This window comes from Oncorhynchus nerka, linkage group LG12 (assembly GCF_034236695.1).
Source record: "Oncorhynchus nerka isolate Pitt River linkage group LG12, Oner_Uvic_2.0, whole genome shotgun sequence".
NCBI classification, from domain to species: domain Eukaryota; kingdom Metazoa; phylum Chordata; class Actinopteri; order Salmoniformes; family Salmonidae; genus Oncorhynchus; species Oncorhynchus nerka.
Genome location: NC_088407.1, coordinates 92,459,882 through 92,480,302, shown reverse-complemented (window position 1 = coordinate 92,480,302; position 20,421 = coordinate 92,459,882). Strand labels below are relative to the sequence as shown.

The 20,421-nt window shown below is 31.5% G+C and overlaps 1 protein-coding gene across 1 annotated transcript in view; it reads right to left on the bottom strand.

Annotated features, from left to right (window-relative positions):
• Positions 1 to 20,421, bottom strand: part of LOC135574386 (GDNF family receptor alpha-4-like) — a 780,873-nt gene that overhangs the window by 239,318 nt on the left and 521,134 nt on the right. The gene's annotated exons all lie outside the window — the stretch shown is intronic.

Sequence of the window (20,421 nt, the reverse complement as noted above, 5' to 3'; positions counted from 1 at the left end):
CCCCTTATCTCAGCTCGCTGGTCACCCCATAGCATCTCCCACCTGCTTGCACGCCTCCAGCAGGTATGTCTCTCTAGTCACCCCCAAAACCAAATCTTTCTTTGGCCGCCTCTCCTTCCAGTTCTCTGCTGCCAATGACTGGAACGGAACTACAAAATCTCTGAAACTGGAAACACTTATCTCCCTCACTAGCTTTAAGCACCAGCTGTCAGAGCATCTTACAGATTACTGCACCTGTACATAGCCCACCTATAATTCAGCCCAAACAACTACCTCTCCCCCTACTGTATTAATTAATTTATTTTGCTCTTTGCACCCCATTATTTCTATTTCTACTTGCACATTCTTCCACTGCAAATCACCAATTCCAGTGTTTTACTTGCTATATTGTATTTACTTTGTCACCATGGCCTTTTTTGCCTTTACCTCCCTTATCTCACCTCATTTGCTCACATTGTATATAGACTTATTTTTCTACTGTATTATTGACTGTATGTTTGTTTTACTCCATGTGTAACTCTGTGTCGTTGTATCTGTCGAACTGCTTTGCTTTATCTTGGCCAGGTTGCAGTTGTAAATGAGAACTTGTTCTCAACTGACCTACCTGGTTAAATAAAGGTGTTCTCACCTGACCTACCTGGTTAAATAAAGGTGAAATAAAATAAAATAAAAAGCCACGATCATGGAAGCACATTGGCTATGACCTTCCAGTCAATGATGTATTCATTTGACCAATCAAGTACTATCAACAGTTTAATTCCAACATTAGGCCAAAACAAATACCTGCTGTTTATATCCCTGGGCTAATACATGACCTATGACAAATGACTCCCTATGGGCCTTGGTGACAAATGACTCCCTATGGGCCTTGGTCACAATTGACTCCCTATGGGCCTTGGTCACAATTGACTCCCTATGGGCCTTGGTCACAATTGACTCCCTATGGGCCTTGGTCACAATTGACTCCCTATGGGCCTTGGTCACAATTGACTCCCTATGGACCTTGGTGACAAATGACTCCCTATGGGCCTTGGTGACAAATGACTCCCTATTGGTCTTGGTGACAAATGACTCCCTATGGGCCTTGGTGACAAATGACTCCCTATGGGCCTTGGTGACAAATGACTCCCTATGGGCCTTGGTGACAATTGACTCCCTATGGGCCTTGGTGACAAATGACTCCCTATGGGCCTTGGTGACAAATGACTCCCTATGGGCCTTGGTGACAAATGACTCCCTATGGGCCTTGGTCACAAATGACTCCCTATGGGCCTTGGTCACAATTGACTCCCTATGGGCCTTGGTCACAAATGACTCCCTATGGACCTTGGTGACAAATGACTCCCTATGGACCTTGGTGACAAATGACTCCCTATGGACCTTGGTGACAAATGACTCCCTATGGGCCTTGGTGACAAATGACTCCTATGGGCCTTGGTCAGACAAATGACTCCCTATGGGCCTTGGTCACAATTGACTCCTATGGGCCTTGGTCACAATTGACTCCCTATGGGCCTTGGTCACAATTGACTCCCTGGGCCTTGGTGACAAATGACTCCCCTATGGGCCTTGGTGACAATTGACTCCCTATGGGCCTTGGTCACAAATGACTCCCTATGGACCTTGGTGACAAATGACTCCCAAATGACTCCCTATGGGCCTTGGTGACAAATGACTCCTATGGGCCTTGGTGACAAATGACTCCTATGGGCCTTGGTCACAAATGACTCCCTATGGGCCTTGGTCACAAATGACTCCCTATGGGCCTTGGTGACAAAATGACTCCCTATGGGCCTTGGTGACAAATGACTCCTATGGGCCTTGGTGACAAATGACTCCCTATGGGCCTTGTCTATAATACCAGTGACAAATGACTCCCTACTCCCCTTGAGGTCACAATGACTCCCTATGGGCTGCAATTGACTCCCTTGGTGACTCCCAAATGTCACAATTGAATACCAGCTGGTATCTATAATATAAGTATGTAGTCTATTACACATGCTGTCTTTTATTGACCAGCTGTACTATAATACCAGCTGTATCTATAATACTAAGTAATGTAGTCTAATACCAGCTGTATCTATAATACTAATAATATAGTCTATAATACCCTGGGCTGTATCTATAACACTAATGAATATAGTCTATAATACCAGCTGTATCTATCCTAATGTATAGTCTATAATACCAGGTATCTATAATACCAGCTGTATCTATAATACCAGCTGTATCTATAACACTAAGTAATGTAGTCTATAATACCAGCTGTATCTATAATACCAGCTGGCTATAATACCAGCTCTATAATGTATCTCCTATAATACCAGCTGTATCCTTGGTCACAACACCACTCTATAACACCAGCTGTATCTATAATACCAGCTTGTATCTATAATACTAAGAATGTAGTCTATAATACCAGCTATCTATAATACCAGCTGTATCTATAATACCAGCCTTGACTCTAACACTATGGAATGTAGTCTATAATACCAGCTGTATCTATAATCTATAATGGGCTGTATCTATAATACTAAGGAATGTAGTCTATAATACCAGCTGTATCTATAATACCAGCTGTAGTCTATAATACCAGCTGTATCTATAATACTATGGGATGTAGTCTATAATACCAGCTGTGAACAGATGTATCTATGACCAGCTGTATCTATAACTACCAGCTGTATCCATAATACTAAGGAATGTAGTCTATAATACCAGCTGTATCTATAATACTAAGTAATGTAGTCTATAATACCAGCTGTATCTATAATACCAGATGTATCTATAATACCAGCTATAATACTAACTGAGAATATAGTCTATAATACCAGCTGTATCTATAATACCAGCTGTATCTATAATACCAGAATGTAGTCTATAATACCAGCTGTCTATAATACCAGCTGTATCTATAATACCAGCTGCTAGTAATGTAGTCTATAATACCAACTGTATCTATAATACTATCTATAATGTATCTACCAGTCTATAATACCAGCTGTATCTATAATACTAAGTAATGTAGTCTATAATACCAGCTGTATCTATAATACTAAGTAATGTAGTCTATAATACCAGCTGTATCTATAATACTAATAAGTAATATAGTCTATAATACCAGCTGTATCTATAATACCAGCTGTATCTATATTACCAGCTGTATCTATAATAAGTAATGTAGTCTATAACCAGCTGTATCTATAATACTAAGTAATGTAGTCTATAATACCAGCTGTATCTAATAACACTAATACCAGCTGTAGTCTATAATACTAAGGAAGTCTATAATACCAGCTGTATCTATAATATCTATAATAATGTATCTATAATACCAGAATATAGTCTATAATCTATAACACTAAGGAATGTAGTCTATAATACTGTATCAGCTGTAATATCTATAATACCAGCTGTATCTATAACACTAAGTGAATGTAGTCTATAATACCAGCTGTATCTATAATACTAAGGAATGTAGTCTATAATACCAGCTGTATCTATAATACTAAGGAATGTAGTCTATAATACCAGCTGTATCTATAATACCAGCTGTATCTATCTATAATACCAGCTGTATCTATAATACCAGCTGTATCTATAATACTAAGGAATGTAGTCTATAATACCAGCTGTCTATAATACCAGCTGCTGTATCTATAATACCAACTGTATCTATATAATATCTATAATACTAAGGAATATAGTCTATAATACCAGCTGTATCTATAATACTAATGAATAGTAATGTAGTCTATAATACCAGCTGTATCTATAATACTAAGTAATGTATCTATAATACCAGCTGTATCTATAATACTAAGTAAATAGTCTATAATAGTCTATAATACCAGTATCTATAATACTAAGTAATGTAGTCTATAATACCAGCTGTATCTATAATACCAGCTGTATCTATAATACTAAGTAATGTAGTCTATAATACCAGCTGTATCTATAATACTAAGAATGTAGTCTATAATACCAGCTGTATCTATAATACCAGTCTATAATGTAGTCTATAATACCAGCTGTATCTATAATACTAAGTACCAGCTGTAGTCTATATAATACTACCAGTAATGTAGTCTATAATACCAGCTGTATCTATAATACTAAGTAATGTAGTCTATAATACCAGCTGTATCTATAATACCAGCTGTATCTATAATACCAGCTGTATCTATAATACTAATGAATGTAGTCTATAATACCAGCTGTAACTATAATACTAATGAATGTAGTCTATACCAGCTGTACCAGCTGTATCTATAATACCAGCTGTATCTATAATACCAGCTGTAGTCTAATACCATACTAAGTAATGTATCTATAATACCAGCTGTATCTATAATACTATAGTATATAATACCAGTCTATAATACCAGGAATGTATCTATAATACCAGCTGTATCTATAATACCAGCTGTATCTATAATACCAGCTGTATCTATAATACTAAGTAATGTAGTCTATAATATCAGCTGTAGTCTATAATACCAGCTGTATCTATAATACTAATGAATGTAGTCTATAATACCAGCTGTATCTATAATACTAAGGTAGTCTATAATACCAGCTGTATCTATAATACCTATAGCTGTAGTCTATAATACCAGCTGTATCTATAATACTAAGTAATGTAGTAATGTCTATAATACCAGCTGTATCTATAATACTAGTAATGTAGTCTATAATACCAGCTGTATCTATAATACTAAGTAATGTAGTCTATAATACCAGCTGTATCTATAATACTAAAGTAATGTAGTCTAGTCTAATACCAGCTGTAGTCTATAATACCAGTAGTCTATAATACCAGATGTATCTATAATACAGATACTACCAGCTGTATCTATAATATAGTCTATATATACCAGCTGTATCTATAATACTAAGTAATGTAGTCTATAATACCAGCTGTATCTATAATACTAATGTATCTATAATGTAGTCTATAATACCAGCTGTATCTATAATACTAAGTAATGTAGTCTATAATACCAGCTGTATCTATAATACTAAGTAATGTAGTCTATAATACCAGCTGTATCTATAATACCAGCTATAATACCAGCTGTATCTATAATACTAAGTAATATATTACCAGCTGTATCTATAATACCAGAATGTAGTCTATAATACCAGCTGTATCTATAATACTAAGTAATGTAGTCTATAATACCAGCTGTATCTATAATACCAGCTGTAGTCTATAATACCAGTAATGTATCTATAATACCAGCTGTATCTATAATACTAAGAATGTCTATAATACCAGCTGTCTATAATACCAGCTGTATCTATAACACTAAGTAATGTAGTCTATAATACCAGCTGTATCTATAGTCTATATAAGCTGTATCTATAATTACCAGCTGTATCTATAATACCAGCTGTATCTATAATACTAAGTAATGTAGTCTATAATACCAGCTGTATCTATAATACTAAGTAATGTAGTCTATAATACCATATCTATAATACCAGCTGTATCTATAATACTAAGTAATGTAGTCTAAATAAGCTGTATCTATAATACCAGCTGTATCTATAATACCAGCTGTATCTATAATACTAAGGAATGTAGTCTATAATACCAGCTGTATCTATAATACCAGCTAAGGAATGTAGTCTATAATACCAGCTGTATCTATAATACTAAGCTGTAGTCTATAATACCAGCTGTATCTATAATACTAAGTAATGTAGTCTATAATACCAGCTGTATCTATAATACTAAGTAGTAATGTAGTCTATAATACCAGCTGTATCTATAATACCAGCTGTATCTATAATACTAAGAATGTAGTCTATAATAGCTGTATCTATAATACCAGCTGTATCTATAATACTAAGTAATGTAGTCTATAATACCAGCTGTATCTATAATACTAAGTAATGTAGTCTATAATACCAGCTGTATCTATAGTCTATAATACCACTGTATCTATAATACTAAGTAATGTAGTCTATAATACCAGCTGTATCTATAAGCTGTACTATAATAAGTAATGTAGTCTATAATACCAGCTGTATCTATAATACCAGCTGTATCTATAATACCAGCTGTATCTATAATACTAAGTAATGTAGTCTATAATACCAGCTGTATCTATAATACCAGCTATCTATAATACTAAGTAATGTAGTCTATAATACCAGCTGTATCTATAATACCAGCTGTATCTATAATACTAAGGAATGTAGTCTATAATACCAGTAATGTAGTCTATAATACCAGAATGTAGTCTATAATACCAGCTGTATCTATAATACTAAGTAATGTAGTCTATAATACCAGCCAGCTGTATCTATAATACCAGCTGTATCTATAATACCAGCTGTCTATAATACCATCTATAAGCTGTATCTATAATACTAAGGAATGTAGTCTATAATACCAGCTGTATCTATACTACCAGTAATGTAGTCTATAATACCAGCTGTATCTATAATACCAGCTGTATCTATAATACTAAGTAATGTAGTCTATAATACCAGCTGTATCTATAATACTAAGGAATGTAGTCTATAATACCAGCTGTATCTATAATACTAATGTAGTATCTATAATACCAGCTGTATCTATAATACCAGCTGTATCTATAATACTAAGTAATGTAGTCTATAATACCAGCTGTATCTATATATACCATAATACCAGCTGTATCTATAATATGTCTATAATACCAGCTGTAGTCTATAATACCAGCTGTATCTATAATAATGTAGTCTGTATCTATAATACTAAGTAATGTAGTCTACCAGCTGTAATAACACTAAGTAATGTAGTCTATAATACCAGCTGTATCTATAATACTAAGGAATGTAGTCTATAATACCAGCTGTATCTATAATACCAGCTGTATCTATAATACTAAGCTGAATGTAGTCTATAATGTATCTATAATACCAGCTGTATCTATAATACTAAGTAATGTATCTATAACACCAGGAATGTAGTCTATAATACCAGCTGTATCTATAATGTACCAGCTGTATCTATAATACTAAGTAATGTAGTCTATAATACCAGCTGTATCTATAATACCAGCTGTATCTATAATACTAAGGAATGTAGTCTATAATACCAGAATGTATCTATAATACCAGCTGTATCTATAATACCAGCTGTATCTATAATACCAGCTGTATCTATAATACCAGCTGTATCTATAATACCAGCTGTATCTATAATACTAAGTAATGTAGTCTATAATACCAGCTGTATCTATAATACCAGCTGTATCTATAATACCAGTAATGTAGTCTATAATACCAGCTGTATCTATAATACTAAGTAATGTAGTCTATAATACCAGCTGTATCTATAATACTAAGTAATGTAGTCTATAATACCAGCTAAGTAATGTATCTATAATACCAGCTGTATCTATACCACTAAGTAATGTAGTCTATAATACCAGCTGTATCTATAATACCAGCTGTATCTATAATACCAGCTGTATCTATAATACTAATGAATGTAGTCTATAATACCAGCTGTATCTATAAGGAAAGTCTATACCAGCTGTATCTATAATACTATAATGTACTAAGTATCTATAATGCTAGTATCTATAATACCAGCTGTATCTATAATACTAAGGAATGTAGTCTATAATACCAGCTGTATCTATAATACTAAGCTGTATCTATAATACCAGCTGTATCTATAATACTAAGTAATGTAGTCTATAATACCAGCTGTATCTATAATACTAATGTAATGTACCAGCTGTATCTATAATACCAGCTGTATCTATAATACTAAGTAATGTAGTCTATAATACCAGCTGTATCTATACTAATGAATGTAGTCTATATAATACTATAATGTATATATAATACCAGCTGTATCTATAATACTAATGAATGTAGTCTATAATACCAGCTGTATCTAATAATACTATAGTAATGTAGTCTATAATACCAGCTGTAGTCTATAATACCAGCTGTATCTATAATACTAAGGAATGTAGTCTATAATAGCCAGCTGTATCTATAATACTAAGTGAATGTAGTCTATAATACCAGCTGTATCTATAATACTAAGGAATGTAGTCTATAATACCAGCTGTATCTATAATACCAGCTGTATCTATAATACCAGCTGTATCTATAATACTAAGTAATGTAGTCTATAATACTAAGGAATATAGTCTATAATACCAGCTGTATCTATAATACCAGCTGTATCTATAATACTAAGTAATGTAGTCTATAATACCAGCTGTATCTATAATACTAAGTAATGTAGTCTATAATACTAAGTAATGTAGTCTATAATACCAGATGTATCTATAATACCAGCTGTATCTATAATACCAGCTGTATCTATAATACTAATGAATGTAGTCTATAATACCAGCTGTATCTATAATACTAAGTAATGTAGTCTATAATACCAGCTGTATCTATAATACTAATGAATGTAGTCTATAATACCAGCTGTATCTATAATACTAAGTAATGTAGTCTATAATACCAGCTGTATCTATAATACTAATGAATGTAGTCTATAATACCAGCTGTATCTATAATACTAAGTAATGTAGTCTATAATACCAGCTGTATCTAAGCTGTATCTATAACACTAAGTAATGTAGTCTATAATACCAGGAATGTATCTATAATCAGATGTATCTATAATACCAGCTGTATCTATAATACCAGCTGTATCTATAATACTAAGCTGTATCTATAATACCAGCTGTATCTGTAATGTAGTATAATACCAGCTGTATCTATAATACTAAGTAATGTAGTCTATAATACCAGCTGTATCTATAATACCAGCTGTATCTATAATACCAGCTGTATCTATAATACTAAGTAATGTAGTCTATAATACCAGCTGTATCTATAATACTAAGTAATGTAGTCTATAATACCAGCTGTATCTATAATACCAGCTGTATCTATAACACTAAGTAATGTAGTCTATAATACCAGCTGTATCTATAATACCAGCTGTATCTATAATACCAGCTGTATCTATAACACTAAGGAATGTAGTCTATAATACCAGCTGTATCTATAATACTAAGTAATGTAGTCTATAATACCAGCTGTATCTATAATACCAGCTGTATCTATAATACTAAGTAATGTAGTCTATAATACCAGCTGTATCTATAATACTAAGGAAGTAGCTGTATCTATAATACCAGCTGTATCTATAATACCAGCTGTATCTATAATACTAAGTAATGTAGTCTATAATACCAGCTGTATCTATAATACTAGTAATGTAGTCTATAATACCAGCTGTATCTATAATACTAAGGAATGTAGTCTATAATACCAGCTGTATCTATAATACTAATGAATGTAGTCTATATAATACCAGCTGTATCTATAATACCAGTAATGTAGTCTATAATACCAGCTGTATCTATAATACTAAGAATGTCTATAATACCAGCTGTATCTATAATACCAGTAATGTATCTATAATACCAGCTGTATCTAAGTAATGTATCTATAATACCACTAAGTAATGTAGTCTATAATACCAGCTGTATCTATAATACCAGCTGTATCTATAATACCAGCTGTATCTATAATACCAGCTGTATCTATAATACTAAGTAATGTAGTCTATAATACTAAGTAATGTAGTCTATAATACCAGCTGTATCTATAATACTAAGGAATGTAGTCTATAATACCAGCTGTATCTATAATACTAAGTAATGTAGTCTATAATACCAGCTGTATCTATAATACTAAGTAATGTAGTCTATAATACCAGCTGTATCTATAATACCAGCTGTATCTATAATACCAGCTGTATCTATAATACTAAGGAATATAGTATATAATACCAGCTGTATCTATAATACTAAGGAATGTAGTCTATAATACCAGCTGTATCTATAATACCAGCTGTATCTATAATACCAGCTGTATCTATAATACTAAGTAATGTAGTCTATAATACCAGCTGTATCTATAACACTAAGTAATGTAGTCTATAATACCAGCTGTATCTATAATACCAGCTGTATCTATAACACTAAGTAATGTAGTCTATAATACCAGCTGTATCTATAATACTAAGGAATGTAGTCTATAATACCAGCTGTATCTATAATACTAAGTAATGTAGTCTATAATACCAGCTGTATCTATAATACTAAGTAATGTAGTCTATAATACCAGCTGTATCTATAATACTAAGTAATGTAGTCTATAATACCAGCTGTATCTATAATACTAAGTAATGTAGTCTATAAGCTGTATCTATAATACCAGCTGTATCTATAATACCAGCTGTATCTATAATACTAAGTAATGTAGTCTATAATACCAGCTGTATCTATAATATCTAACTGAATGTAGTCTATAATACCAGCTGTATCTATAATACCAGCTGTAGTCTATAATACCAGCTGTATCTATAATACTAAGTAATGTAGTCTATAATACCAGCTGTATCTATAATACTAAGTAATGTAGTCTATAATACCAGCTGTATCTATAATACCAGCTGTATCTATAACACTAAGGAATGTAGTCTATAATACCAGCTGTATCTATAATACTAAGTAATGTAGTCTATAATACCAGCTGTATCTATAATACTAAGTAATGTAGTCTATAATACCAGCTGTATCTATAATACTAAGTAATGTAGTCTATAATACCAGCTGTATCTATAATACTAAGTAATGTAGTCTATAATACCAGCTGTATCTATAATACCAGCTGTATCTATAATACCAGCTGTATCTATAATACTAATGAATGTAGTCTATAATACCAGCTGTATCTATAATACCAGCTGTATCTATAATACCAGCTGTATCTATAACACTAAGTAATGTAGTCTATAATACCAGCTGTATCTAGCTGTATCTATACTAAGTAATGTAGTCTATAATACCAGCTGTATCTATACCAGCTGTATCTATAATACCAGCTGTATCTAAGTAATGTATAATACCAGCTGTATCTATAACACTAAGTAATGTAGTCTATAATACCAGCTGTATCTATAATACCAGCTGTATCTATAACACTAAGGAATGTAGTCTATAATACCAGCTGTATCTATAATACTAATGAATGTAGTCTATAATACCAGCTGTATCTATAACACTAAGTAATGTAGTCTATAATACCAGCTGTATCTATAATACCAGCTGTATCTATAATACCAGCTGTATCTATAATACCAGCTGTATCTATAATACTAAGTAATGTAGTCTATAATACCAGCTGTATCTATAATACTAAGTAATGTAGTCTATAATACCAGCTGTATCTATAATACTAAGTAATGTAGTCTATAATACCAGCTGTATCTATAATACCAGCTGTATCTATAATACTAAGAATGTAGTCTATAATACCAGCTGTATCTATAATACTAAGTAATGTAGTCTATAATACCAGCTGTATCTATAATACTAAGAATAATACCAGCTGTCTATAATACCAGCTGCTGTATCTATAATACCAGCTGTATCTATAATACTAAGTAATGTAGTCTATAATACCAGCTGTATCTATAATACTAAGAATGTAGTCTATAATACCAGCTGTATCTATAATAGCTGTATATATAAGCTGTATCACTAAGTAATGTAGTCTATAATACCAGCTGTATCTATAATACCAGCTGTATCTATAATACCAGCTGTATCTATAATACTAAGTAATGTAGTCTATAATACCAGCTGTATCTATACTAAGCTGTCTATAATACCAGCTGTATCTATAATACCAGCTGTATCTATAACACTAAGGAATGTAGTCTATAATACCAGCTGTATCTATAATACTAATGAATGTAGTCTATAATACCAGCTGTATCTATAATACCAGTAATGTAGTCTATAATACCAGCTGTATCTATAATACCAGCTGTATCTATAATACTAAGTAATGTAGTCTATAATACCAGCTGTATCTATAACACTAAGTAATGTAGTCTATAATACCAGCTGTATCTATAATACCAGCTGTATCTATAATACCAGCTGTATCTATAACACTAAGGAATGTAGTCTATAATACCAGCTGTATCTATAATACTAATGAATGTAGTCTATAATACCAGCTGTATCTATAATACTAAGTAATGTAGTCTAATACCAGCTGTATCTATAACACTAAGTAATGTAGTCTATAATACCAGCTGTATCTATAATACCAGCTGTATCTATAATACCAGCTGTATCTATAACACTAAGGAATGTAGTCTATAATACCAGCTGTATCTATAACACTAAGTAATGTAGTCTATAATACCAGCTGTATCTATAATACCAGCTGTATCTATAATACCAGCTGTATCTATAACACTAAGGAATGTAGTCTATAATACCAGCTGTATCTATAATACTAAGGAATGTAGTCTATAATACCAGCTGTATCTATAATACCAGCTGTATCTATAATACTAAGTAATGTAGTCTATAATACCAGCTGTATCTATAATACTAAGTAATGTAGTCTATAATACCAGCTGTATCTATAATACTAAGGAATGTAGTCTATAATACCAGCTGTATCTATAATACCAGCTGTATCTATAATACTAAGTAATGTAGTCTATAATACCAGCTGTATCTATAATACTAAGTAATGTAGTCTATAATACCAGCTGTATCTATAATACCAGCTGTATCTATAATACCAGCTGTATCTATAACACTAAGGAATATAGTCTATAATACCAGCTGTATCTATAATACCAGCTGTATCTATAATACTAAGTAATGTAGTCTATAATACCAGCTGTATCTATAACACTAAGGAATATAGTCTATAATACCAGCTGTATCTATAATACCAGCTGTATCTATAATACTAAGGAATGTAGTCTAATACCAGCTGTATCTATAATACTAAGTAATGTAGTCTATAATACCAGCTGTATCTATAACACTAAGTAATGTCGTCTATAATACCAGCTGTATCTATAATACTAATGAATGTAGTCTATAATACCAGCTGTATCTATAATACTAAGTAATGTAGTCTAATACCAGCTGTATCTATAACACTAAGTAATGTAGTCTATAATACCAGCTGTATCTATAATACCAGCTGTATCTATAATACCAGCTGTATCTATAACACTAAGGAATGTAGTCTATAATACCAGCTGTATCTATAATACCAGCTGTATCTATAATACTAAGGAATGTAGTCTATAATACCAGCTGTATCTATAATACCAGCTGTATCTATAATACTAAGTAATATAGTCTATAATACCAGCTGTATCTATAATACTAAGTAATGTAGTCTATAATACCAGCTGTATCTATAATACTAAGTAATGTAGTCTATAATACCAGCTGTATCTATAATACCAGCTGTATCTATAACACTAAGTAATGTAGTCTATAATACCAGCTGTATCTATAATACTAAGGAATGTAGTCTATAATACCAGCTGTATCTATAATACTAAGTAATGTAGTCTATAATACCAGCTGTATCTATAATACTAAGTAATGTAGTCTATAATACCAGCTGTATCTATAATACTAAGTAATGTAGTCTATAATACCAGCTGTATCTATAACACTAAGTAATGTAGTCTATAATACCAGCTGTATCTATAATACCAGCTGTATCTATAATACCAGCTGTATCTATAATACTAAGGAATGTAGTCTATAATACCAGCTGTATCTATAATACTAATGAATGTAGTCTATAATACCAGCTGTATCTATAATTCCAGCTGTATCTATAATACCAGCTGTATCTATAATACTAAGTAATGTAGTCTATAATACCAGCTGTATCTATAATACTAAGTAATGTAGTCTATAATACCAGCTGTATCTATAATACCAGCTGTATCTATAACACTAAGGAATGTAGTCTATAATACCAGCTGTATCTATAATACTAAGTAATGTAGTCTATAATACCAGCTGTATCTATAATACTAAGTAATGTAGTCTATAATACCAGCTGTATCTATAATACTAAGTAATGTAGTCTATAATACCAGCTGTATCTATAATACTAAGTAATGTAGTCTATAATACCAGCTGTATCTATAATACCAGCTGTATCTATAATACCAGCTGTATCTATAATACTAATGAATGTAGTCTATAATACCAGCTGTATCTATAATACCAGCTGTATCTATAATACCAGCTGTATCTATAACACTAAGTAATGTAGTCTATAATAACAGCTGTATCTATAATACCAGCTGTATCTATAACACTAAGTAATGTAGTCTATAATACCAGCTGTATCTATAATACCAGCTGTATCTATAATACCAGCTGTATCTATAATACTAAGTAATGTAGTCTAATACCAGCTGTATCTATAACACTAAGTAATGTAGTCTATAATACCAGCTGTATCTATAATACCAGCTGTATCTATAATACCAGCTGTATCTATAACACTAAGGAATGTAGTCTATAATACCAGCTGTATCTATAATACCAGCTGTATCTATAATACCAGCTGTATCTATAATACCAGCTGTATCTATAATACTAAGGAATGTAGTCTATAATGTATCTATAATACCAGCTGTATCTATAATACTAAGGAATGTAGTCTATAATACCAGCTGTATCTATAATACTAAGTAATGTAGTCTATAATACCAGCTGTATCTATAATACCAGCTGTATCTAATACCATCTATAATACCAGCTGTATCTATAATACCAGCTGTATCTATAATACTAAGAATGTAGTCTATAATACCAGCTGTATCTATAATACTAAGTAATGTATCTATAATACCAGCTGTATCTATAATACTAATAATGTAGTCTATAATACCAGCTGTATCTATAATACTAAGGAATGTAGTCTATAATACCAGCTGTATCTATAATACTAAGTAATGTAGTCTATAATACCAGCTGTATCTATAATAGCTGTATCTATAATACCAGCTGTATCTATAATACTAAGGAATGTATCTATAATACCAGCTGTATCTATAATACCAGCTGTATCTATAACACTAAGTAATGTAGTCTATAATACCAGCTGTATCTATAATACCAGCTGTATCTATAATACCAGCTGTATCTATAATACTAAGTAATGTAGTCTATAATACCAGCTGTATCTATAATACTAAGTAATGTAGTCTATAATACCAGCTGTATCTATAATACCAGCTGTATCTATAATACCAGCTGTATCTATAACACTAAGGAATGTAGTCTATAATACCAGCTGTATCTATAATACTAATGAATGTAGTCTATAATACCAGCTGTATCTATAACACTAAGTAATGTAGTCTATAATACCAGCTGTATCTATAATACCAGCTGTATCTATAATACCAGCTGTATCTATAATACTAAGGAATGTAGTCTATAATACCAGCTGTATCTATAATACTAAGGAATGTAGTCTATAATACCAGCTGTATCTATAATACCAGCTGTATCTATAATACTAAGTAATGTAGTCTATAATACCAGCTGTATCTATAATACTAAGTAATGTAGTCTATAATACCAGCTGTATCTATAATACTAAGGAATGTAGTCTATAATACCAGCTGTATCTATAATACCAGCTGTATCTATAATACTAAGTAATGTAGTCTATAATACCAGCTGTATCTATAATACTAAGTAATGTAGTCTATAATACCAGCTGTATCTATAATACCAGCTGTATCTATAATACCAGCTGTATCTATAACACTAAGGAATATAGTCTATAATACCAGCTGTATCTATAATACCAGCTGTATCTATAATACTAAGTAATGTAGTCTATAATACCAGCTGTATCTATACCAGCTAATAATACCAGCTGTATCTATAATACTAATGAATGTAGCTGTATCTATAATCTAAGTAATGTAGTCTATAATACCAGCTGTATCTATAATACTAAGAATGTAGTCTATAATACCAGCTGTATCTATAATACCAGCTGTATCTATAATACTAATGAATGTATCTATAATACCAGCTGTATCTATAATCTATAATACTAAGTAATGTAGTCTATAATACCAGCTGTATCTATAACACTAAGTAATGTCGTCTATAATACCAGCTGTATCTATAATACTAATGAATGTAGTCTATAATACCAGCTGTATCTATAATACTAAGTAATGTAGTCTAATACCAGCTGTATCTATAATACCAATGTAATGTAGTCTATAATACCAGCTGTATCTATAATACTAAGTAATGTAGTCTATAATACCAGCTGTATCTATAATACTAAGTAATGTAGTCTATAATACCAGCTGTATCTATAATACCAGCTGTATCTATAACACTAACTAATGAATGTAGTCTATAATACCAGCTGTATCTATAATACCAGCTGTATCTATAATAGGAATGTAGTCTATAATACCAGCTGTATCTATAATACTAATGAATGTATCTATAATACCAGCTGTATCTATAATCTATAATACCAGCTGTATCTATAACACTAAGGAATGTAGTCTATAATACCAGCTGTATCTATAAATGAATGTAGTCTATAATACCAGCTGTATCTATAATACCAGTAATGTAGTCTATAATATCTATAATAAGAATATAGTCTATAATACCAGCTGTATCTATAATACCAGCTGTATCTATAATACTAAGTAATGTAGTCTATAATACCAGCTGTATCTATAACACTAAGGAATGTAGTCTATAATACCAGCTGTATCTATAATACCAGCTGTATCTATAATACCAGCTGTATCTATAATACCAGCTGTATCTATAACACTAAGGAATATAGTCTATAATACCAGCTGTATCTATAATACCAGCTGTATCTATAATACTAAGTAATGTAGTCTATAATACCAGCTGTATCTATAATACCAGCTAATGAATGTAGTCTATAATACCAGCTGTATCTATAATACTAATGAATGTAGTCTATAGTACCAGCTGTATCTATAACACTAAGGAATGTAGTCTATAATACCAGCTGTATCTATAATACCAGCTGTATCTATAACACTAATGAATGTAGTCTATAATACCAGCTGTATCTATAATACTAATGAATGTAGTCTATAGTACCAGCTGTATCTATAACACTAAGGAATGTAGTCTATAATACCAGCTGTATCTATAATACCAGCTGTATCTATAACACTAATGAATGTAGTCTATAATACCAGCTGTATCTATAATACCAGCTGTATCTATAATACTAAGTAATGTAGTCTATAATACCAGCTGTATCTATAATACTAAGGAATGTCGTCTATAATACCAGCTGTATCTATAATACCAGCTGTATCTATAATACTAATGAATGTAGTCTATAATACCAGCTGTATCTATAATACTAAGTAATGTAGTCTATAATACCAGCTGTATCTATAATACCAGCTGTATCTATGATACTAAGTAATGTAGTCTATAATACCAGCTGTATCTATAACACTAAGTAATGTAGTCCATAATATCAGCTGTATCTATAATACCAGCTGTATCTATAACACTAATGAATGTAGTCTATAATACCAGCTGTATCTATAATACCAGCTGTATCTATAACACTAAGGAATGTAGTCTATAATACCAGCTGTATCTATAATACCAGCTGTATCTATAATACCAGCTGTATCTATAACACTAAGGAATGTAGTCTATAATACCAGCTGTATCTATAATACCAGCTGTATCTATAATACTAAGGAATGTAGTCTATAATACCAGCTGTATCTATAATACTAAGGAATGTAGTCTATAATACCAGCTGTATCTATAACACCAGCTGTATCTATAATACTAAGGAATGTAGTCTATAATACCAGCTGTATCTATAACACTAAGGAATGTAGTCTATAATACCAGCTGTATCTATAATACCAGCTGTATCTATAATACCAGCTGTATCTATAATACCAGCTGTATCTATAATACTAAGGAATGTAGTCTATAATACCAGCTGTATCTATAATACCAGCTGTATCTATAATACCAGCTGTATCTATAATACTAATGAATGTAGTCTATAATACCAGCTGTATCTATAATACTAAGGAATGTAGTCTATAATACCAGCTGTATCTATAATACTAAGTAATGTAGTCTATAATACCAGCTGTATCTATAATACCAGCTGTATCTATAATACCAGCTGTATCTATAATACCAGCTGTATCTATAATACCAGCTGTATCTATAACACTAAGTAATGTAGTCTATAATACCAGCTGTATCTATAATACCAGCTGTATCTATAATACCAGCTGTATCTATAATACTAAGTAATGTAGTCTAATACCAGCTGTATCTATAACACTAAGTAATGTAGTCTATAATACCAGCTGTATCTATAATACCAGCTGTATCTATAATACCAGCTGTATCTATAACACTAAGGAATGTAGTCTATAATACCAGCTGTATCTATAATACTAATGAATGTAGTCTATAATACCAGCTGTATCTATAACACTAAGTAATGTAGTCTATAATACCAGCTGTATCTATAATACCAGCTGTATCTATAATACCAGCTGTATCTATAACACTAAGGAATGTAGTCTATAATACCAGCTGTATCTATAATACTAAGGAATGTAGTCTATAATACCAGCTGTATCTATAATACCAGCTGTATCTATAATACTAAGTAATGTAGTCTATAATACCAGCTGTATCTATAATACTAAGTAATGTAGTCTATAATACCAGCTGTATCTTTAATACTAAGGAATGTAGTCTATAATACCAGCTGTATCTATAATACCAGCTGTATCTATAATACTAAGTAATGTAGTCTATAATACCAGCTGTATCTATAATACTAAGTAATGTAGTCTATAATACCAGCTGTATCTATAATACCAGCTGTATCTATAATACCAGCTGTATCTATAACACTAAGGAATATAGTCTATAATACCAGCTGTATCTATAATACCAGCTGTATCTATAATACTAAGTAATGTAGTCTATAATACCAGCTGTATCTATAATACCAGCTGTATCTATAATACCAGCTGTATCTATAATACTAATGAATGTAGTCTATAGTACCAGCTGTATCTATAACACTAAGGAATGTAGTCTATAATACCAGCTGTATCTATAATACCAGCTGTATCTATAACACTAATGAATGTAGTCTATAATACCAGCTGTATCTATAATACCAGCTGTATCTATAATACTAAGTAATGTAGTCTATAATACCAGCTGTATCTATAATACTAAGGAATGTCGTCTATAATACCAGCTGTATCTATAATACCAGCTGTATCTATAATACTAATGAATGTAGTCTATAATACCAGCTGTATCTATAATACTAAGTAATGTAGTCTATAATACCAGCTGTATCTATAATACCAGCTGTATCTATAATACCAGCTGTATCTATAATACTAAGTAATGTAGTCTATAATACCAGCTGTATCTATAACACTAAGTAATGTAGTCTATAATATCAGCTGTATCTATAATACCAGCTGTATCTATAACACTAATGAATGTAGTCTATAATACCAGCTGTATCTATAATACCAGCTGTATCTATAACACTAAGGAATGTAGTCTATAATACCAGCTGTATCTATAATACCAGCTGTATCTATAATACCAGCTGTATCTATAACACTAAGGAATGTAGTCTATAATACCAGCTGTATCTATAATACCAGCTGTATCTATAATACCAGCTGTATCTATAATACCAGCTGTATCTATAATACTAAGGAATGTAGTCTATAATACCAGCTGTATCTATAACACCAGCTGTATCTATAATACTAAGGAATGTAGTCTATAATACCAGCTGTATCTATAACACTAAGGAATGTAGTCTATAATACCAGCTGTATCTATAATACCAGCTGTATCTATAATACCAGCTGTATCTATAATACCAGCTGTATCTATAATACTAAGGAATGTAGTCTATAATACCAGCTGTATTTATAATACCAGCTGTATCTATAATACCAGCTGTATCTATAATACTAATGAATGTAGTCTATAATACCAGCTGTATCTATAATACTAAGGAATGTAGTCTATAATACCAGCTGTATCTATAATACTAAGTAATGTAGTCTATAATACCAGCTGTATCTATAATACCAGCTGTATCTATAATACCAGCTGTATCTATAATACCAGCTGTATCTATAATACCAGCTGTATCTATAACACTAAGTAATGTAGTCTATAATACCAGCTGTATCTATAGTACCAGCTGTATCTATAATACCAGCTGTATCTATAATACTAATGAATGTAGTCTATAATACCAGCTGTATCTATAATACCAGCTGTATCTATAACACTAATGAATGTAGTCTATAATACCAGCTGTATCTATAATACCAGCTGTATCTATAATACTAATGAATGTAGTCTATAATACCAGCTGTATCTATAATACCAGCTGTATCTATAATACCAGCTGTATCTATAATACTAAGGAATGTAGTCTATA